This window comes from Symphalangus syndactylus, chromosome 6 (genome assembly GCF_028878055.3).
Source record: "Symphalangus syndactylus isolate Jambi chromosome 6, NHGRI_mSymSyn1-v2.1_pri, whole genome shotgun sequence".
Lineage (NCBI taxonomy): Eukaryota > Metazoa > Chordata > Mammalia > Primates > Hylobatidae > Symphalangus > Symphalangus syndactylus.
The window spans coordinates 10,556,577-10,578,980 of NC_072428.2; the positions used below are offsets into that span (position 1 = coordinate 10,556,577).

At 44.5% G+C, this 22,404-nt stretch overlaps 1 long non-coding RNA gene across 1 annotated transcript in view; it reads left to right on the forward strand.

Annotated features, from left to right (window-relative positions):
- The first annotated feature begins 14,819 nt into the window (after nt 1-14,819).
- The window catches only part of LOC134736867 (uncharacterized), a 66,633-nt gene continuing 59,048 nt past the window's right edge, over nt 14,820-22,404 (forward strand). Inside the window, exons 1-2 of the long non-coding RNA XR_010121273.1 lie at nt 14,820-15,116; nt 20,170-20,325. This is a non-coding gene — a long non-coding RNA (uncharacterized lncRNA). The remainder of the gene's footprint in view (nt 15,117-20,169; nt 20,326-22,404) is intronic.

Sequence of the window (22,404 nt, forward strand, 5' to 3'; positions counted from 1 at the left end):
AGGGCCAGGAAAAGCAGTAGAGATGGCTGTTTGACAACTCCATGTCGTAGCGTCCTAGGGTTAAGCTGACCCCTACTGCCGTGGGAACCAGCAACAACCCTGGAGCTAGAAGACCAGGCTTTGAAATCCAACTGTGAAACTTACTAGCTGTGCAATTTGGTCACTAACCCTCTGAGACTCAGTGCCTCAACTGTGGGTATCATAAGAACCCCAACCCATCAAGGTTGTTATGGAAGATTAAATGAGAAAAGGTAGGTGATATTGTGCCACACAGGGAAGGGGCTCCGTCATTACTTATTAAACCGATTCAAACACTAAAATCTCATTGAAGACTGAGCACAGCTCCCTCCCTTAAACATTTTTTTTGTCTTTTTTTTTATTCTTAAAGCAATGCTTGAACATGATAAAACAAAAACAGAAACAAAAGCCACAACAGCACAAAGTGGGACACAGTGAAAAACAAACATCTCTCCCATGGGAAACCCTTGTCACCCATTTCTCTTCCCCTGGTGGCAATAAATGTTACCAGGTTCTGGTGAATCTTTCTGAAGATATTCTATGGATAGACATAAAGGATCTATGTGGGTTTTAAACTGTGTCTCTTTTTATATAGCTAACATGCTATGTACATTCTTCTTATAGTTTGCATTTTTCCCCCCACTTAATGTAGCTTGGAACTAATTCCATGTAAATTTATATAAAGCTACCTCATTCTTTTTGAGGCCGCACAGTGTTACACTGCATTTATTTACCAGTCCTCTGCCGGTGGACATTTAGGTTTTTATTCGTTTTCTGTGTCAGCTGTAACAAATTGCCATGAACTCAGTGCCTTGAAACAATGCAAATCTATGATCTCACAGTTCTGTAGTTCAAAAGTCTGAAATGAGACTTGCTGGACTAAAATCAAGTTATCTGCAGGACTGTGTGCCCTCCTGGAGACTCTAGGTGAGAATCTGTTTTCCTGTGCTTTGCAGCTTCTGGGACACCTGCATTCCTTGGCTTGTGGCCCCTTCCTCTGTCTTCAAAACCAGCAACAATAGGTTGAGTTTTTCCTCCAATCACATCACTCCAACTGTCCTTTTCTGCCTCCCTCTCCCACTCTTTTTTTTTTTTTTGAGATGGAATCTTACTCTGTTGCCCAGGCTGGAGTACAGTGGCGTGATCTTGGCTCACTGCACCTCCATCTCCCAGGTTCAAGCAATTCTGCCTCAGCCTCCCAAGTGGCTGTGATTACAGGTGCCCGCCACCACGCCCAGCTAATTTTTGTATTTTTAGTAGAGATGGGGTTTCACTGTGTTGGCCAGGCTGGTCTTGAACTCCTGACCTCAGATGATCTGCCCACCTCGGCCTCCCAAAGTGCTGGGATTATAGGTGTAAGCCACCTCGCCCAGCCTCTCCCTCTTCCACTTTTAAGAATCCTTGTGATTGCATTGGGCTCACCCTGATAACCCAGGATAATCTCCCTATTTTAAAGTCATTTGTTTAGCAACCATAATTCCATCCGTAACTTTAAATCCCTTTCCCATGTAACATAGCATATTCACAGGTTCTGGGGATTAGGATATGAACATTTTTGGGGGGCTACTACTGTGTCTACCACAAGATTATTTCTTATCTTTTGCTATTACAACAGAACTGATGAATATCATTATATAAATGTTGTTTCTACCTGTGAGTCTGTATGAAAGATACATTCTTAGAAGTGGACTTATCTGGGTAAAAAAAAAAATGTGTTTTATTAAAATGTTTGGTATACTGAGAGTGACACTGTAAAAAATTTTTTTTGGTAGATAGGTATTGTCAAATTTTGCACCAGTGAAATGGGGTTGTAGCAATTTACACAACTACCACCAATATATAATACCATTTTTTTGTTTTAGTCAGTAGTCTTTATTTTTATTTTGTTTTTAAAATGTGCTTTATTGGAATTTTATTTATTATATTTTGTTTTTAATTTTCTTTAAGTTCCAGGATACATGTGCAGAATGCACAGGTTTGTTACATAGGTATACATGTGCTATGGTGGTTTGCTGCCACTACTAACCCGTCATCTAGGTTTTAAGCCCCGTGTGCATTAGATATTTGTCCTAATGCTCCTCCTCCCCTTGCCCCCCCACCCCCCACCTTTATTTTTTTTTTTTAGCAGTTTTACGTTAACAGAAAATTGATCAGAAAGTACAGAGAGTTCCCGTACACCTCCCCCTCCCCACTATAGTTTCCTCAATTATTTACATCTTTTATTAGTGTGGTACATTTGCTATAATTGATGAACCGATGCTGATACATTGTGACTAACAGAAGTCCATAGCTTACATTAAGGCTCTTTCTCAGTGGTGTACATTCTGTGGGTTTTGACAAATGCATAAAAGACGTGTATCTACCATTACGGTACCATACAGAATAGTTTCACTTTCCTAAAAATCTCCTGTTCCAACTATTTATTCCTCCCTCTCTCCCCACTGCAACCCCTGACAGTAACAGATTTTTTTTTTTTTTTTTTTTGAGATGGAGTCTTGCTCTGTCACCAGGCTGGAGTACAGTGGCACAATCTCGGCTCACTGTAACCTCTGCCTCCCGGGTTCAAGTGATCCTCCTGCCTCAGCCTCCCGAGTAGCTAGGACTACAGGCATGCCCCACCATGCTCAGCTGATTTTTGTATTTTTAGTAGAGACAGGGTTTCACCATGTTGGCCAGGATGGTCTCGATCTCTTGACCTCGTGATCCGCCCGCCTTGGTCTTCCAAAGTGCTGGGATTACAGGCGTGTGCTTCCACTCCCGGCCAATAACAGATATTTTCTACTGTCTTCATACTTTTGCCTTTTCCACAATGTCATATAGTTGGAATTATACAGAATATGGCTTTTTTTTTTTTTTTTAGCCAGGCGCGGTGGCTCACGCCTGTAATCCCAGCACTTTGGGAGGCCGAGGCAGGCGGATCACAAGGTCAGGAGATCGAGACCATCCTGGCTAACACGGTGAAACCCCATCTCTACTAAAAAATACAAAAAATTAGCCGGGCGCGGTGGCGGGAGCCTGTAGTCCCAGCTACTCTGGAGGCTGAGGCAGGAGAATGGCATGAACCTGGGAGGCGGAGCTTGCAGTGAGCCGAGATCACGCCACTGCACTCCAGCCTGGGCGACAGAGCGAGACTCCGTTTCAAAAAAAAAAAAAAAAAAAAAAAAGAATATGTTTTTGAGATAGGCTTCTTTCACTTATTAATGTGCATTTAAGGTTACTCTGTCTTTTTGTGGCTTGCTAACTCATTTCTTTTTAGCACTGAATAATATTCCATTGTCTGATGACCATAGTTTTTTAATCCAGTAACCTACTGAAAGACATCTTGTTTGTTTCTAAGATTTACCAATGATGAATAAGCTGCTGTGAACATCCCCATGCAGATTTTTGTGTGTACCTAAATTTTCACCCGTGGGTCCAGTTTTTTTCTCTTCATTTTTCTTTTCGTTTGTTTTTTTTGAGAAGGAGTCTTGCTTTGTCGCCCAGGCTGGAGTGCTGTGGCACAATCTCAGGTCACTGCAACCTCCGCCTCCCAGGTTCCAGCGATTCTTCTTCTTCAGCCTCCCAAGTAGCTGGGATTACAGGTGTGCACCTCCATGCCCAGCTAATTTTTGTATTTTTAGTAGAGACGGGGTTTCGCCATGTTGGCCAGGATGGTCTTGAACTCCTGACCTCAAGTGATCCGCCTGCCTTGGCCTCCCAAAGTGCTGGGATTACAGGCGTGAGCCACCACGCCCAGCCCTTTTTTTCACATTTTTGAACATGTAGTTTTTTAGCAAACTTGTTTTATTTTGGCCAATCTGATAGATGAAAAATGGTATCTAGTTGTTGTTTTAATAAGCATTAATTATGAATGAAGTTGGACATCTTTTCATATTTTTATTTTTATCTCTAGAAATGGTCTGTTTAGGTTTATTTTTCTATTGGTTTGTTTTTTCTTAGGGATACATGCAGCATTTTTATATAATAAGGAAACTGAAAGTTTGTAAAAATGAGGTCACATTTTTATAATTTTTTTCAGTTTGCTATTTGTCTTTTGTTTTTTTCCATGTAGAAATTTGAAACATTTATAAGTCAAATTTATGCATTTTTTTTTCTTTAGGGTTCATTGTGTTTTGTCTTTCCCACTCTGAGATTTTATAAAACTCACCTGTTTTATCCTAGCATTTTTATAGTTTTACTTTTTACATTTAAGTCCTTCATTCATCTCAAAGGAGCAGATTAAGGTTCCAAATACCACCTTCCCCCATGGATAACTTATCAAGGAATGTTTCGATATAATTTTCAGAATAATACATCTTTCCTCTTACTTGAAATGCCACCTTTATAATGTACAAAATTCTGGTCAGTAGTCGCATCTATTCTGGTCTTTTGTGCTGTTTTGCTTACCAAAGTTTTATATTATGTCTTAAAAAATAACAGCTTTATTGGCCGGGGGCGGTGGCTCACACCTATAATCCTAGCACTTCGGGAGGCCAAGACGGGCAGATCACGAGGTCAAGAGATCAAGACCATCCTGGCCAACATGGTGAAACCCCGTCTCTACTAAAAATACAAAAATTAGCTGGGCACGGTGGCATGTGCCTGTAATCACAGCTACTCAGGAGGCTGAGGCCAGAGACTCTCTTGAACCCAGGAGTCAGAGATTGCAGTGAGCTGAGATCGCACCACTGCACTCCAGCCTGGCGACAGAGCGAGACTCCGTCTCAAAAAAAAAAACAACAAAAACAGATGTATTGGGATACAATTCACATATTATAAAATATAAAATTCACCCCTTTAAGTATACAATTCAGTGTTTTTTAGTATATTCACAAAGTTGCATAACTATTACCACGATCTAATTTCACAACATTTTCATCATCTCATATAAAAACGCGGTACCCATTAGCAGTCACTTCCCATTCCCTCCACAGCCCCTGGCACCCACGATTCTACTTTTGGTTTCTACAGATTTGCCTTTTCTGGGCATCTGGTAAAACGAGAATCATACCACACGTGGATTTTTGTGACTGGCTTCTTTCACTTAGTGTAATATTTTCAGGGCTCATCCATGTGGTACCATGAGTCAGTACTTCATGCCTTCTTATTGCTACATGATATTCCACTGTATAGATCCTACCATGTTATACCACATTTTGCCTCTCCATTAATCAACTGATGGACATTGGGGTTGTTTCCACTTTTTCGCTATTGTGACTCATGCTGCTGTTGAACATTAATATACATTTTTTGTGTGGACCATATGTTTTCAAATCTCTTGGAGAATATCTGTCTATCTATCTACACACACATGCATATTTATATGTATACATATATACATATAAAATTGCTGGGTCATATAATAACTCTTTTTTTTGTTTGTTTTTGCTTTTTTTGAGACAGATTCTACCTCTGTCACCCAGGCTGGAGTGCAGTGGTGCAATCTTGGTTCACTGCAACTTCTGCCTCCTGGGTTCAAGCGATTTTCATGCCTCAGCCTGCTGAGTAGCTGGGATTACAGCCGTATGCCACCATACCTAGGTAATTTTTGTATTTTTAGTAGAGATGGGGTTTCACCATGTTGACCAGGCTGGTCTCGAATTCCTGACCTCGAGTGATCCGCCCGCCTCGGCCTCCTAAAGCACTGAGATTACAGGTGTGAGCTACCACACCTATCCCCTATGTTTAACATTTTGAAGAACCAACGACTGCCAGACTGTTTTCCAAAGTAATGCACAAACTGTTTTACATTCTCTTTTTCTTTTTTGTTTTTGAGACAAGATCTTGCTCCGTCACCCAGGCTGGAGTGGTGTGATCATGACTCACTGCTTTGAGCCTCCCACCTCAGCCTCCTGGGTAGCTGGGACTATAGGCACCTGCCACCACGCCAAGCTAATTTAAAAAAATTTTTTTGTAGAGATGGGTTTCGTTATGTTGCCCAAGGTGGTTTCAAACTCCTGGGTTCAAGCAATCTGCCTACTTCATCTTCCCAAAGTGTTGGGATTACAGGTGTGAGCCACCACGCCCCTGGCTGTTTTTCTTTTTTCCTTTTTTTTGAGACAGAGTCTCGCTCTGTTGCCCAGGCTGGAGTGCAGTGGCATGATCATAGCTCACTGCAACCTCCACCTCCCAGGTTCAAGCAATTCTCGTGCCTTGGCCTCTTGAGTAGCTGGGATTACAAGTGTGAGCCACCACGCCTGGCCTGCCTAGCTAATTTTTGTATTTTTAGTAGAGATAGGGTTTCACCATGTTGCCATGATGGTCTTGAACTCCTGACCTCAGGTGATCCACCCACTTCAGCATCCCAAAGCACTGGGATTACCGGTGTGAGCCACCGTGCCCCTGGCTGTTTTACATTCTTAACAGCAATGCATGAGGGTTTCAGTTTCTCCATATCTTCCCCAACACTTGGGAATGTTTGTCCCTTTGATTCTAGCCATCCTAGTAGGTGTGAAGTGGTATCTCACTGTAGTTTTGATTGGTATTTTCTAATGACTAATGATGTGGAGCATTTTTTTCCTGTGCTTATTGGCCATTTGTATATCTTACTTGGACAAAAATCTATTCACATTCTTTGCCCATTTTAAAAGTGGGTTATTTGTCTTTTTATGGCTAAATTATAAAAGTTCTTTTTATATTCTGAATAGTAGCTCCTTATCAGATATAGGACTTGCAAATATTTTCTCCCATTTTATGAGTGTGTGTTTTCACTTTCTTGATGGCGTCCTTTGATGCACAAGAGTTTTTAACTTTGATGAAATTCAATTTATCTATTTTTTTCTTTTGTTGTTTATGGTTTTGGTGTCATATCTAAGAAACTACAGTATGTTTCAATGTTCAGTAGGTAGTCTATCCTCACTGTCTTTCCATCCCCACCCCCATATTTTTTTCCTGGCTATTCTTGCACGCTTATTTTTCCATGTGAACTTTAGAATCAGCCTATCTGGTTCCAAAAGCAATTCTTTTAGTATATTTTAAAAATTGGAATCACTGTAAATACCGTGATTTGTGAAACCGACATCTTTACAATCGTACATCTTCCTACTCAAAAGCACGATATGTCTTTCCATTTATTCAGACTATCAAGTCCTTCAGCAGCATTCAAAGGCATTCTTCTTCCTCTTTTTTTTTTTTTTTTTTTAGAGACAGGGTCTTGCTCTGTCATCCAGGCTGAAGGGCAGTGTCGCGATCATAGCTCACTGCAGCCTCTAACTCCTGGGCTCAAGCCATCCTCCTGCTAAGACACTCCTCTTATACATTTAGCATATTTTTTTTTTTTTTTTTTTTGAGACGGAGTTTCGCTCTGTGGCCCAGGCTGGAGTGCAGTGGCATGATCTTTGCTCAGTGCAACCTCCACCTCCTGGGTTAAAGTGATTGATTCTCCTGCCTCAGCCTCCCCGGTAGCTGGGATTACAGGTACCCACCACCATGCCCAGCTAATTTTCCTGTTTTTAGTAGGAACGGGGGTTTCACCATGTTGGTCAGGCTGGTCTCGAACTCCTGACCTCAGGTGATCTACGTGCCTTGGCCTCCCAAAGTGCTGGGATTACAGGCGTGAGCCATTGTGCCCGGCCCATTTAGCACATTTGTATTGGTTGTGTTTTGTGTCATCACTCATATGAATGGAAACTTTAAAAATATTTCCTAACTGGTTGATTGCATATAAGAAAGCTACTAACTTTTGTATATCAGTCATATAAACAGTCATCTTATTTTATTGATAATTGACATCTAATTTTTTTTTGTGAATTCCTGAATTACTTTGAGTTAGAGGTTTATAGTCATATCATCTAAAGATGATAATTTGTCTTTCTCCTCTCCTGTTTTCGTGTATCTTGCTTCTTTTGGTTGTCTAACTGTATAGTAGAGGCCAGCACTTCCAGAATAATGTTACGTTTAACATTGTTAGTGGTGTGAGTAGAAATTCTCATTTTGCTCTTGACTCTGGGAAGTGCTTCCAGCATTTACAGATTTGCTGATCCCTTTTTTCTATGGTGCTCTCTTTGTCAGGTTTTATACAGAGTTGTGCTGGCTTCATAAAAAGAATTTGGAAATTTTCCTGCTTTCTCTTTGCTCTGGAACAATTTAAATAGCAGGTAGAATTCACCCATGAAACCATCTGGACCTGACACTTTTTTTGGGTATCGCTCTTTGAAAATATTCTCAATCTATTCTACAGTATTTGGTAGGTTTCTTTTTTGGTGCGTGTGTTTTAAAAAACTCTTCTGGAATTAGTTGTAATATTTTCTATTTCCCTAGAAAATCATCTATTCTATCCAGAGTTTTAAACATTTTTGCCTAGGTGGATCGAGGTAAATGTTTATGATTCTATTAATTAGCTGGGTGTGTATGGTTATTTCCCAACTGTCATTTCTCGTGTATTTGATCTTTAGAAAGCTGCTAGTGATAGGGGTGGGAATGGAGTCTTCTGCTGCAGGACAGCCTGTTTCTATGACCAATCTGAGACTGAGGGCTCTGGGTCACAAAATCCCCCAATGCCCAGCCAGTTTGGTTTCGTTTGCGTTGATGGAAGGCAAACATTTCTCCTCTACCTGGCTTTAGCTGTGATTGAGTGTTTGCCATGTGCCAAGCTCTTAGCTTTCGCATTCTCGTTTAATTCTCACAGTCCCGTGAGATAGGGAGTACTGCATTATCCACAGTTTACCAGCAGGAAACAGAGACTCAAAGAGTTACAATATTCCTCTGAAGTCACATAGCTAGTAGCTGGCCAGGGTGGGATTAAATACACGGCCCATTCTGCACTTACCTTTATCTCGCCTGGTGTCAGCAACATGGAAACATCCACAGTTGATGACTTTTTTTTTTTTTAATTGAGATGGAGTCTCGCTCTTTTGCCCAGGCTGAAGTGCAATGGTGTGATATTGGCTCACTGCAACCTCCACCTCCCAGGTTCAAGCAATTCTCCTGCCTCAGCCTCCCAAGTAGCTGGGACTACAGACGCGCGCCACCATGCCCAGCTAATTTTTTTGTAGTTTTAGTAGAGACGGAGTTTTGCCATATTGGCCAGGCTGTTCTCAAACTCCTGTCCTCAGGTGATCTGCCTGCCTTGGCCTCCCAGAATGCTGGGATTACAGGCGTGAGCCACCATGCTGGGCCCACAGTCGGTGACTTCTAACTCAGGCCCATGTTTTTTAGATCTATGAGCTGCCTCATAGTGTCACCTCCCCACTCTTTCCTGTACATTTCTTAGATACTGTTTTGAGGCTTGCTCTGTTCCTGACATTGTGCAAGGTACTCGGAAAACGGCTTCGAAGTGGAGACCACGGACCTCGCTCTCAGACATGGTGTTTATCATCCTGTAGGAAGATCATTTAAGAAGCAGAACAATAATTTTTTTTTTTTTTTGTCTTTGAGGCAGGGTCTCACTCTGTCACCCAGGCTGGAGGGCAGTGGTGCAATCTTCCCTCACTGCACCACGCCCGGCCAATAATTTTTTTAAAAAAAACAAACCATCAAGCCAGGCATGCTGGCCCACGCCTATAATTCCAGCACTTTGGGAGGCCGAGATGGGCAGAGTGCTTGAGCTCAGGAGTTCGAGACCAGCCTGGACAAGACGGCGTGACTCCATCTCTACCAAAAATACAAAAATTAGCCGGGCGTGGTGGCGCATGCCTATAGTCACAGCTACTCAGGAAGCTGAGGTAAGAGGATCACTTGAGCCTGGGAGGTCGAGGCTGCAGTGGGCCGAGATAGCACCACTGCACTCCAGCCTGGGTGACAGAGTAAGATCCTGTCTCAAACAACAACAAAAAGCCATCAGATCGCAGTGCCTTAAGGTACAGTTTTTTTTTTTTTTTGAGACAGAGTTTTGCTCTTTTTGCCCAGGATGAAGTGCAATGGCGCGATCTCGGCTCACTGCAACCTCCGCCTCCCGGGTTCAAGTGATTCTCCTGCCTCAGCCTCCCGAGTAGCTGGGATTACAGGCATGCACCACCACCCCGGCTAATTTTGTATTTTTAGTAAAGACAGGGTTTCTCCATGTTGGTCAGGCTGGTCTTGAACTCCCGACCTTAGGCGATCCACCCGCCTCAGCCTCCCAAAGTGCTGGGATTACAGGTGTGAGCCACTGCGCCCAGCTTAAGGTACTGTTTTTGAGAGAGACCAGGACTAGCTTGAATCACACACGTCCGACTCTTAATTGCTTTATGTCTGGGACACGCCTCTTCATTTCTGCGAGCCTTTGTTCCCACATCTGCAAAATGTGGATAACACCATACTTTTTTTTCCCACTTGGTAGGGATGCCTCTTACAATTGATGGTGTCTCCCAAGGATATCTGGCAGACAGATATCCTGTCTCTTTCCTATTGTTGAAGAAAAAAGCGGTATGTCCCATTGATGGCCTTAGGTTGGATGACATATGGTAATAATCACGTGGTGGTTATGAGGATGAAATGAGATAATGTGAGGTGAAAAGCCCTGTGCAAATTCAGGTGAAACAGTGGAATTCAGGTGAAACAAGCATTGGCCCAGATTCTAATCTAAAGTCTGTCATTGCTACTTTGTTGATGACTTTAAGCAAGTTACCCCCGGTGTGTGGTCCCCAAATTTCCTTCTCTGGCCTTCTTTCTCAGCAGAACGAGAGATTTATTTAATTCATTAATTCAGCAAACACCTACTAAGCACATTTTCTGGGCCAAGCACAGTGGCCCTGGGGATGTAAGGACGTGAGACAGGGTGGAAGTGCCTTGTTCAGCAAGATGCAGACAGGGGACAAAGTTCTTCCTGTGAGCCTGCTTCAGTTAAGGTAGAGACTGAAAGCTGATGTCAAAGGTCTCCTCCAGCTTTAAATTCTGTTATTCTGGGACTAGGAGGCGGGACAGACAGGGCAAGCATATTTGGGGAGGCTGTATGGTATAAGGGTTAATGTAGTGGTCCTGGGGTTGGACAGCCTTGGGCCAGCTCTGTCACTTTTAAGCTGTGTGACCCTAGGCCAATGACTTAACCTTTCTGATCCTCTGGAGCCTTATCTGTAAAATAGGAGTGACAACAGTCTCCTCTCATAGGGTTCTAGTGAGTGCTGAAAGAGATACAATATGTATAGTTCTTAGCTTAGTGCCTGGTACATAATAAGCAATGAATGAATGGTAGCTTCCCTGCTTCCTTTCCTTCCTTCCTTCTCTAGCCTTTTCTCTCCTTTCTCCTTCCTGTTTCTCCTTTTCTGCCTCTCCCTCCTTCTCCTCCTCCTTCTCCCCAGTTTTACTTACTGTACTTGAGAAGCGAAAACTTTCTGGAGCAGGAATTCCCTGTCCAAACCCTCCCACTTTCTATTTGGAGGTTGGCACAGAAAAACCAACTCTGCTGAATAAATTGGCTTTCCTTATTGCTAGCCTTTGAAGTGGCTCCCACCCCTGCTGGAAGTTTCTGGTGTTTTCTGCCATGGCTGCCCTGCAGTGAAAGCAGGATGTTCTCTCCACGAGTCAGGGGAGACACAACCCAAGTCCTAGATCTGAAAAGAGTTATTGGTTCCAAACTATGAAAACTGTAAAAATAAAAAAAGTTTAATTAAAAATCTATACAATGTAACATTGTGTTAATTTCATTAATTGTTAAATGTTGTGTTTCTTTATATTTGAAAACAATTCATAGGTTGGATTTTTCTCAATTTTCCCCGAGTTCCCAAATAGGCACAATAATTACTGAGAAATTATAGCCAATTGTAAATTCAGTGAGTTGTTTGCCAGTTGTAAATCAAATGAGTATGTTTAGCCAAATTCAATAGCAAAATTATAAAAAGCCCTTTCAAAAAATTTACCATTAAAATTGCTAATATGGAATATTTTAAAGTGTTTTATACAATATAAGCCCTCTCTAGGGCTAGGGAAGACATTAAAATGCCTTGTGCTGTATTTGGGAGGCCATGAACCCTCTTTTTGATTCTTCTATTTTTTTCTCCCCAGTATAGCTGATTTTTCCAGTCCTTTGTGAGACATCTAATATTTAGAATTTGTAATAGCTTTGGAAAATATTCACAATGTAATAAAAAATTGCAGGATCTTAAGCTATAGATCAGTTTGATCTCAAATAGTTAAAAAAAATTCATACCTGCATTTTTAAAAAAAAAGACTAGAAAGAATTACACTAAAAAGTTAACAGGCTCTCTAGGTAGAATAACATGCATAATTATCTTTTATTTTTTATAGTTTTCAAATTTTCTACAATGAAAATGCATTACAATCAGAAAAACAATTTTTGGTAGTTTAAAAATTTTTTTTCTTACTACAAAAGTAATTTATGCTCATTATAGAAAAATCACAAAATACATATAAGCATAAGGAAGGAAAAGAAACATGCAAATTCCACCCACCCAGAGACAACCACTGGGTCCTTCCAGACCTTTTTATGCATACATAAACATTTATATTTTTATCACAAAACAGGATCATTCTGCACATAGTACTGCGTTGAAACGTACTTCTTTCCCCATAATGTATATTGAGAAATGCCAACAGCACATTTCTATAACGTGATTTTCATGGCAGCATACATTACATTATGAGGATAAACCATAATTTACTTAACCCCTAATTATTAGACATTTATGTTGCTTCCAAAGTTTCTCTATTACAAATGATGCTGTAATAAGAAATATTTTAAAGCACTTAAGAATCCTTTATTTTCACATGGAAATCATAGAACACTACCCAACAGATATTTATTTTTTCTTTTTTTAATTTTTATTTATTTTATATTATTTACTTTTAATTATTTTTATTATTTTTTTTTTGGAGATGGAGTCTCCCTCTGTTGCCCAGGCTGGAGTGCAGTGGCACGATCTCAGCTCACTGCAACCTCCATCTCCTGGGTTTAAGCAATTCTCTTGGCTTAGCCTCCTGAGCAGCTGGGATTACAGGCACACACCACCACAACCAGCTACTTTTTGTTTAGTAGAGACAGGGTTTCGCCATGTTGGCCAGGCTAGTCTTGAATTTCTGACCTCAAGTGATCCATCCGTCTTGGCCTCCAAAAGTGCTGGGATTACAAGCGTGAGCCACCACACCCGGCCCATTTATTTATTTTAGAGACAAGGTCTCACTATGTTGCCCAGGCTGGTCTTGAACTTCTGGGCTCAAGTGATCCTCCTGCCTCAGCCTCCCAAAGTGCTGGGATTACAGGCGTGAGCCACTGCACCCAGCCCATATTTATTTTTGAATGATGCTAGGCTCTGAGGATGCAAAGGTTGCTTCAGTTGTTATTCCTGCTCTGCAGCAGTTCCCAGTCCAGGAGGAGATAGTGGCAGTGTGTCCGGAATTGGTGGGTTCTTGGTCTCACTGACTTCAAGAAGGAAGCCACGGACCCTCGCGGTGAGTGTTACAGTTCTAAAGGCCGCGTGTCTGGAGTTTGTTCCTTCTGATGTTCGGATGTGTTCGGAGTTTCTTCCTTCTGGTGGGTTCGTGGTCTCACTGGCTCAGGAGTGAAGCTGCGGACCTTCGCGGTGAGTGTTACAGCTCTTAAGGCGGCGCATCTGGAGTTGTTCCTTCCTCCCGGTGGGCTCGTGGCCTCGCTGGCTTCAGGAGTGAAGCTGCAGACCTTCGCCGTGAGTGTTACAGCTCATAAAAGCAGTATGGACCCAAAGAGTGAGCAGTAGCAAGACTTACTGCAAAGAGAAAAAGAACAAAGCTTCCACAGTGTGGAAGGGGACCCAAGCGGGTTGCCACTGCTGGCTCGGGCAGCCTGCTTTTATTCTTTTATCTGGCCCCACCCACATCTTGCTGATTGGTAGAGCCGAGGGGGTCTGTTTTGACAGGGCACTGATTGGTGCGTTTACAATCCCTGAGCTAGACATAAAGGTTCTCCAAGTCCCCATTAGATCAGTTAGATACAGAGTGTCGACACAAAGGTTCTCCAACGCCTCGCCAGAGCAGCTAGAAATAGAGTGTCGATTGGTGTACTCACAATCCCTGAGCTAGACAGAGGGTGCTGATTGGTGTATTTACAATCCCTGAGCTAGACATAAAGGTTCTCCACATCTCCACCAGACTCAGGAGCCCAGCTGGCTTCACCCAGTGGATCCTGCACCGGGGCTGCAGGTGGAGCTGCCTGACAGTTGCGCTCGCACTCCTCAGCCCTTGGGTGGTCGATGCGACTGGGTGCTGTGGAGCAGGGGGTGGCGCTCGTCAGGGAGGCTCGGGCCGCACAGGAGCCCATGGAGGGGGTGGGAGGCTCAGGCATGGCGGGCTGCAGGTCCCGAGCCCTGCCCCGCGGGAAGGCATCTAACGCCTGGCGAGAAATCGAGCGCAGCACCGGTGGGCTGGCACTGCTGGGGGACCCAGTACACCCTCTGCAGCCGCTGGCCCGGGTGCTAAGCCCCTCATTGCCCGGGGCAGGCAGGGCCGGCCGGCTGCTCCGAGTGCGGGGCCCGCCAAGCCCACGCCCACCCGGAACTCCAGCCGGCCCGCAAGCGCCGCTGCGCAGCCCCGGTTCCCGCTCATGCATCTCCCACCACAGCTCCCTGCAAGCTGAGGGAGCCGGCTCCCGCCTTAGCCAGCCCAGAAAGGGGCTCCCACAGTGCAGCCGTGGGCTGAAGGGCTCCTTAAGTGCCACCAAAGTGGGAGCCCAGGCAGAGGAGGCACCGGGAGCGAGCGAGGGCTGTGAGGACTGCCACCACGCTGTCACCTCTCAGCAGGAGTGACAAACTATGCTTGAGAAAGCCAGGAAAGGCTCCTCTGGCAAGTGACATTGAACTAGGACTTGAAGATCAAGTAGGAGTTCACCAGGCAGACAGGGTGAGGTGAGCTGGGAGACTTCACCAGCACGGACAGCAGTGTTAGGTAACATGGGGTACCTTAAAATGGCGCTGTACCTTAAGATGGGGCCGGTTCCGGGTTCTTCTCCCCTCCTTGACCGGGCACTGTCTGAACCCGCCAAAGGAGGGCCAATCAGAAAGAAGCATCTCCTGCCTTCCCTTGGGCCCGCCCCTAGCCCAATCCACGTAGGCCCAAGGGATATAAAACCCAGCACACCAGCAGCCCTCTCTCTCTTCTCTTCCTTCTCCTTGCATGGTGCCGCTCGATACCTCCAATAAAGATCTCTTGACCGCGACCGGCGTAGTTTGGTCTCCGCCCGGCCCCTTTCAAGCAGGGCATGAGAAAATGGGAAGGTAATACCTTATCTGGAGCCTGTGGTGTGCTGCGTACGTTTCACATAAGTTTTCTCATCCAATTCTCACATCAACTCCACAAAGTAACCGTTCTTAGTCCCATTTTCTAGCCAAAGAAACTGAGGTTACAGTGCTTGTTTAGCTAGCGGTAGAGCCAGGATTTGGACACAGGTCTCACTTACTCCGAAGCTCAAGCTCTTTATTTCTTCCTTTCTTCTCTTTCCCTGATGACAGCAGGGGCAGTTCTATGCTCCCAAGCGAGATAAGAACAAGGTCTAATTCTTTTTCTTCCCATCTGATATTTCCTGGTAGCAAACATTTCCGCCATTTGAAGACCTGTGCTACCCACTGCCATAGAGTAGTGAAGTCCCAGCCTGTTTTGTCTCTTGCAGTAGCCACTCCTTACAGAGCCTGAAAGAGACGGAGAGCATCCACCCGCCATCTTGGGCTCTGTCTTGTCATCCCTTGAACAAGTCTGTCTTCTCTCTGTTTTTTTTTTTTTTTTTTTTGAGACGGAGTCTCGCTCTGTCGCCCAGGCGGGACTGCAATGGCGCGATCTCGGCTCACTGCAAGCTCTGCCTCCCGGGTTCACGCCACTCTCCTGCCTCAGCCTCCGGAGTAGCTGGGACTACAGGCGTCCGCCACTGTGTCCGGCTAGTTTTTTGTATTTTTAGTGGAGACGGGGTTTCACCGTGTTAACCAGGATGGTTTTGATCTCCTGACCTCGTGATCCGCCCCCCTCGGCCTCCCAAAGTGTTGGGATTACAGGCGTGAGCCACCGCTCCCGGCCACAAGTCTGTCTTCCCTTTAATGCCTCGTTTGTCTTGGCATGAAGACACATGATTAGGCTCAGAGTGGCATGTTTTGGCAAGGGGGAGACACATTCAGTGGAGTGTTGGGGAAAGGATGGGGTTAGGGTGGAGGCCGAGGGCCACAGAGGTGGGTCAGAGACAGATGGGCCATGCTAAGACATACGTTAGTGACGTTTGTTAGGGAAACGACATGGCTAAATGGTTCTTTAGGAAGAAGAGTCAGGCCCCTCTGGAAGGGATGGTTTGGCCTACAGAGAGAAAACAGGTTATGGTCCAAAAATAGCAATGGCTAACATTTTTTGATTGCCAGACACTATTCTAAGCATTTAAACATGTTTTGACTCTCTTAATCCTTGTGACATAGGTACTATTATTATCCCTGTTTTGCAAGTGACAAAACAGAAGTACAGAGACTTTAGGTAACTTGTCCAAGGACACACAGTAAGTGGAAAGGCCAAGACTTAGCCCAAGGCAGCCTACTCATAACTATCAATCTAGTTCAGCTGAATTTTGCAAAACCGAATGAGGAAACGTGTTAGTTCCTTGAAGACAGGAGGCCTGATTAACTACCGTATTCCCATGCAGAACTCACCTTCTTTTGTTTTGTTTTGAGATGGAGTCTCGCTCTGTCACCCAGGCTGGAGTGCAGTGGTGCAATCTCGGCTCACTGCAAACTCTGCCTCCTGGGTTCACGCCATTCTCCTGCCTTAGCCTCCCGAGTAGCTGGGACTACAGGCACCTGCCACCACACCCAGCTAATTTTTTTTGTATTTTTAGTAGAGACGGGGTTTCACTGTGTTAGCTAGGATGGTCTTGATCTCCTGACCTCGTGATCCGCCTGCCTCGGCCTCCCAAAGTGCTGGGATTACAGGTGTTAGCCACCGCACCCGGCCTGCAGAGCCCAACTTCTGAAGCACCACGCACTGTCAATAGATATTTGATTAATGATTGAATGTGAAGGCAATTAGTCTGAACTAAAACAGTGGCAGGGTGGTGGCGGGGAAAAAACGTCCCTGAATTAGAATTGCAGGATTTGATGACAAGAGTGGGGGTAAAGAGTGGAAGGAGAGGATTCTGGGGGATGACTTGGAGTTTCCCAGGTTGGTGGAGCAGGAGGAGAGTGGTGTTGTTAATAAGGCTCAGCCTTCCTGATTAGGGGCTTATCAGAGAGAGCTGAGCTTGGGTCATATTAACTTGAGGGTCCTGTGGGCCTCGGCCCTGGCTCCTCATGTGAGAATCGTATAAAGGTTATTCTTCTGATTTTGATAGCAAACCCAACAGGTTTGCAAACTTCTCACATGCTAATTAAGAAACTAATTAAAACCCATCGGTTCTTAAAGACATATGGTTTATTTAAAGTTGATCCAAGATTGATATTTGGTTAAACAATGTTTTAATAAATCATAGAATGAATTGGCTCTAAGAATACTAGCATGGTGCTCCAATTTACTAGACACTTGCCATGTATTCTTTTTTCCTTTGAAATATGAAAAAAATGAGATAGTGTAGATAAAAATATCTAATGCCTAACGATCATTTAAAGCTAGTTTCCTTCTTGAACCCCATGGAACTCTGTGGGGTTAGGTATGGTTATTATCCCCATTTTACAGGTGAGGAAACAGGAGTAATTAAGAGAGTTTAAGGGGCTGGGTACAGTGGCTCACACCTGTAATCCCAGCACTTTGGGAGACTGAGGCGGGCAGATTACCTGAGGTCAGGAGTTCGAGACCAGCCTGACCAACAAGGTGAAACCCAGTCTGTACTAAAAATACAAAAATTAGCTGGGTATGATGGCGAGTGCCTGTAATCCCAGCTACTTGGGAGGCTGAGGCAGGAGAATCACTTGAACCCAGGAGCTGGAGGTTGCACCATTGCGCTCCAGCCTGGGCGACAGAGCGAGACTCTGTCATAAATAAATAACGAGAGGTTAAGGGACTCATACAAAGTGATTTTGCAAGGAAGTGGAAAAGTCAGGACTCATACCCAGGTCTCCCCACAATTGCTGTATACTAAATCATCCCCAAACGTAGAAGCTTAAAGCAGTAGGTATTTATCATTACATCATAGAGCTGATGAAGATCAGCAGTTCGGGGTGGCCTAGCTGGGACTGCAGTCTCCGGAGGCTTGACTAGGGCGGGAGGTTCCTTTTCCAGGCACACTCACATGGCTTTGGGCAGGAAACTTCAGTTCCTTTGTACGTGGGCTTCTCTCTAGGGCTGCTCAAGACATAGTTTTACCCAGACTGAATGATCAGAGAGAGAAAAAGAGAGCGAAAGAGAGAGGGAGTGGGGAGAGAGAGGGAGAAAATGAGAGAGTTGAGCAAGAGCAGTTAGGCTAGAAATCTTTTTATGACCCATCTTGGAAGTAATATCCCATCAATTTTGCTGTATTTTACTCATTACATTTAAAAAAAAAAATTTTATTTTTATTTTATTTTATTATTTTTGGAGACATAGTCTTGCTCTGTCACCCACTGGAGTGCAGTGGCACGATCATGGCTCATTGCAGCCTCGATGTCCCCAGGCACAGGTGATCCTCCCACCTCAGCCTCCCAAGTAGCTGGAACTATAGGTGTGCACCACCTCGCCTGGCCAATTTTTTGTATTTTTTTGTAGAGATGGGGTTTCACTATGTTGTTCAGGCTGGTCTCAACCTCCTGAGCTCTCAAGCGATCTGCCAGACTTGGCCTCCCAAAGTGCTGGGATTACAAGTGTGAGCTACTGTGCCCTATCCTGTATTTTATTTTTTTTGTAGAGATGGGGTCTTGCCATGTTGCCCAGGCTGGTATAGAACTCCTGGGTTCAAGCAATCCTCCTGCCTCAGTCTCCCAAAGTGCTTGGATACAGGTGTGTGCCACCACATCCAGCCCCAGCGTGTATTTTACATCTTAGAAGGAAGTCATTAGGTCCAGGCCCCACTTAAGGGAAGGGAACTTCACCAGGGTGTGAACGTCAGGGGGCAGGGATTATTGGGGACCATCTTAGAGGCTGCCTACCGCAGGCACGCTTTCTACTCTGCCATTCCACAAATTGTCATTTTCATCTTTGCAGCTTCTTCTCATCTCCCATCCTCCAAATAGAAGTATTTTATGAACTTCATAAAGTTGCAATGTGGCCAGTTTGGGGCAATTTATATCTTCTATAGACAACAGCATTGAACTACTTAGCAAACCAGGAAGTGGAAAATGGTTATAAAGGGATCCAATTACTTTCATTGCCAAGGCAGTGTAAAACGCAACATGTAAAAATGGACTTAATTGGTGAAAAATTAATTAGACAATTAAATTTATTTCTGCTTAAATACACTTAGGTGTTAATTGGTAATCTGACTGCAGGTTTATTTTAAGTTAGATTTGTTATCTTGACTCTGTCCTTTAAGAAACGATCTTTGTTTAATATGCCATGAACACTCCTGGTCTTGCCGAGAAATAATGTCTAGATCATTGGCGTGGTTCTTCTCCAGATAGGACTGATCGGGGTCAGACAGGCCCAGAGGGCAAAAAAGTATTTGCTTCGAAAGCCCTATCAAGAGGAAAATCTTTCTAATGCCAGAGGGGCTCTTCTGGGAAGGCTGAGTGGAGAGGTACAGGATTCCAAGTGGGAACTGCGGACTCGTTAGTCTGCCACTCACTGGCTTTGTGACTCTGGGCAAGTTACTTCTGCAGTCTGGGTTTAAGTTTCTCTATCTGTAAAATGAGCTAGTGGGCATTGATGATGGCTGAGTTCACTTCACCCATAAAATTCTATGATTGTCAAGTACAGGGGTTTCATCACAGGAGGGATGGATTGCAAGGGTTTTCTTTTTCTTTCTTTTTTTTGAGACAGAGTCTCGCTCTGTCGCCCAGGCTGGGGTGCAGTGGCGCAATCTCGGCTCACTGCAAGCTCCGCCTCCCGGGTTCACGCCATTCTCCTGCCTCAGCCTCCCGAGTAGCTGGGACTACAGGCGCCCGCCACCGCACCCGGCTAATTTTTTGTATTTTTAGTAGAGACGGGGTTTCATCGTGGTCTCAATCTCCTGACCTCGTGATTCGCCCGCCTCGGCCTCCCAAGGTGCTGGGATTACAAGCGTGAGCCACCGCGCCCGGCCGGGTTTTATTTTTCTTAAAAAAAAAAAAAATTTCTTAGCCTCATCTGTTTGCTAGAATTTGTTTTAGAGTATTTCATGTGCTGGTTAAACATAGTGGATTGGATACATTTTAACCTGCGTGCTGTCTTTAAATCCCACTGAAATCATGATGACAGAGAGAATGGGCAAGGGGTCATCGATGGACCAGAGATGGGATGGTAAGGACAGAAACTGCAGAAGGAACTGCTCACCGGAAGCCAACAAGCTTGCCCTGTGGAATCCCAGAAAGGCCCAGGAACTTCGGGACATCAGTGAAGGCAGAGTGAGGAGAGGTAAGTGCAAGTCCAGATGAATGAGTGATGATGTTTTCACTCTCTCCAGAGTTGCATTCCCCCTCACCACCCCCAGGTGGAAGATTGGGAGATTCCTCTCTGGGGAAAGGAAGCAATCCCACAGGAAGGAGTTCCCCAATGAAAAAGACAACATGCATGGTGGTGCATGCTGGTGGTCCCAGCTACTGGGGAGGCTGAGGCAGGAGGATCGCTTGAGCCCAGCAGTTCAAGGCTGCAGTGAGCCATGTTAGCACCTCTGCACTCCCGCCTGGGTGGGAGTGAGACTAATGCAGGACAGGCAAGCCCCCAAATTGGGCCTTAGCCTGGGAGGGTTCTCAGTTTCACATAGGAAAGAATTCAAGGGCAAGCCAGTGGTGTTAGACAGCAACTTTTTTTTCTTTTTTTTTTTTGAGAAAAAGTTTCTTGTCACTTAGGCTGGAGTGCAATGATGGCACGATCTCGCCTCAGTGCAACCTCTGCCTCCCGGGTTTAAGTGATTCTCCTGCCTCAGCCTCCTGAGTAGCTGGGATTACAGGCACTCGCTGCCACGCTTGGCTAATTTTTGTATTTTTAGTAGAGATGGGGTTTTGCCATGTTGGCCAGGCTGGTCTTGAACTCCTGACCTCAGGTGATCCGCCTGCCTTGGCCTCCCAAGGTGCTGGAATTACAGACATGAGCCACCATGCCCGGCCTAGACAGCAACTTTTATTGAAGTGGCCGTGCACAGCAGCAGCAGAGGTACTGCTGCTGGCAGAGCAGTGTGTCCAGAGTAGCAGCTCAGAGGCAGTACTGCACTCATGTTTATACCCACTTTTAATTATATACAAATTAAGTGGTGGTTTATGCAGAGATTCTAGGATGAGAGTGGTCATTGCAGGGTCAGGGTTATTGCCCTGGAAAGGGGTGGTAACATCTGGGTGTTGCCATGGGAGCAGTAGACTGACATAGCACCCTTGTGGGCGTGTCTTATGGAAAGCTGCTTCTGCCCTGGACCTGTTTTAGTTAGTCCTCAGTTTGGTCCGGTATGTGAGCCCCACCTCCAGAGCCGAGTCCTGCCTCCCACCTCAAGACCCTGTCTCTAAAAAAAAAAGAAAAATCTCCAGGTGACAAACTGTACCCACTCAGAGCTTCCCATCAGCTTTCAGTGTCTCTCTCTTTTTTGTTGTTGCTCAAGTTAAAAAAATGTTTACATTGACAAATAATAACTGTGTATATGTTTGGGGTACAGTGTGAGGTTTTGCCTCCCACTGAATGTGCACACTCAGCCAAGGATCACTAGACACACGAGGGAAGCCTCTCGATAGGAGGGAGACCACAAAAGATGGACAAAGGAAATGGAAAAGAAAGAGAATCAGAGCAAGGAATGAGAGAAAGAGTCTAACAATTTTTCTCAGAGATGAGAGGATACTGATTTGGGTTTGTGCTCAGATATCACCTCATCAGAGAGACTTCTGGCTACTCTGTCTAAAATAGTATCTTCTCTTACTCCCTTCCCCCTTACTCTGCCTTACTTCAGAAAGAGAGGACAGAGAAATGGAGGGGAGAAAACTATTAAAATAAGTAATAAGAAAACTTTCCCCAGAAGTGCAGAATCTGAATTTCCAGTATAAAAGGGTCCATTGAGCGCCAAGAACAATGAAGGAAAAAAGGTCCCACTCAGGCCTACGTATCATTGTGAAATTTCAGAACTCCAGGGATAAAGAAAAGATCCTAAAAGCTTCCCGAGAGATAAAAAAGAAGATTTTTACAAAGGATCAGCAATCAGAATTGCCTCAGACTGCTCAATAAAAACATCAGAAGCTAGAAGAAAATAGAGTGAGGCATCAAAATCCTGAGGGAAATGATTCCCACCTATAATTTCATATTCTGCTCATTTATCAATTAAGTATTGAAGGGAAATAAAGACATTTTTAGACATGCAGTTTCTCCACTTGATCTTAGCCAAAAGGCCGAGAGGCGATGACATGCAGTTTCTCAAAAGATTTGCATCCCACTTTCTTGGAAAAAACCAAGAAAGAGGGGGCCTGGGGAACCAGGGGATCCCAACACAGGATAGTGGCAGAGGAAACTCCCAGGATA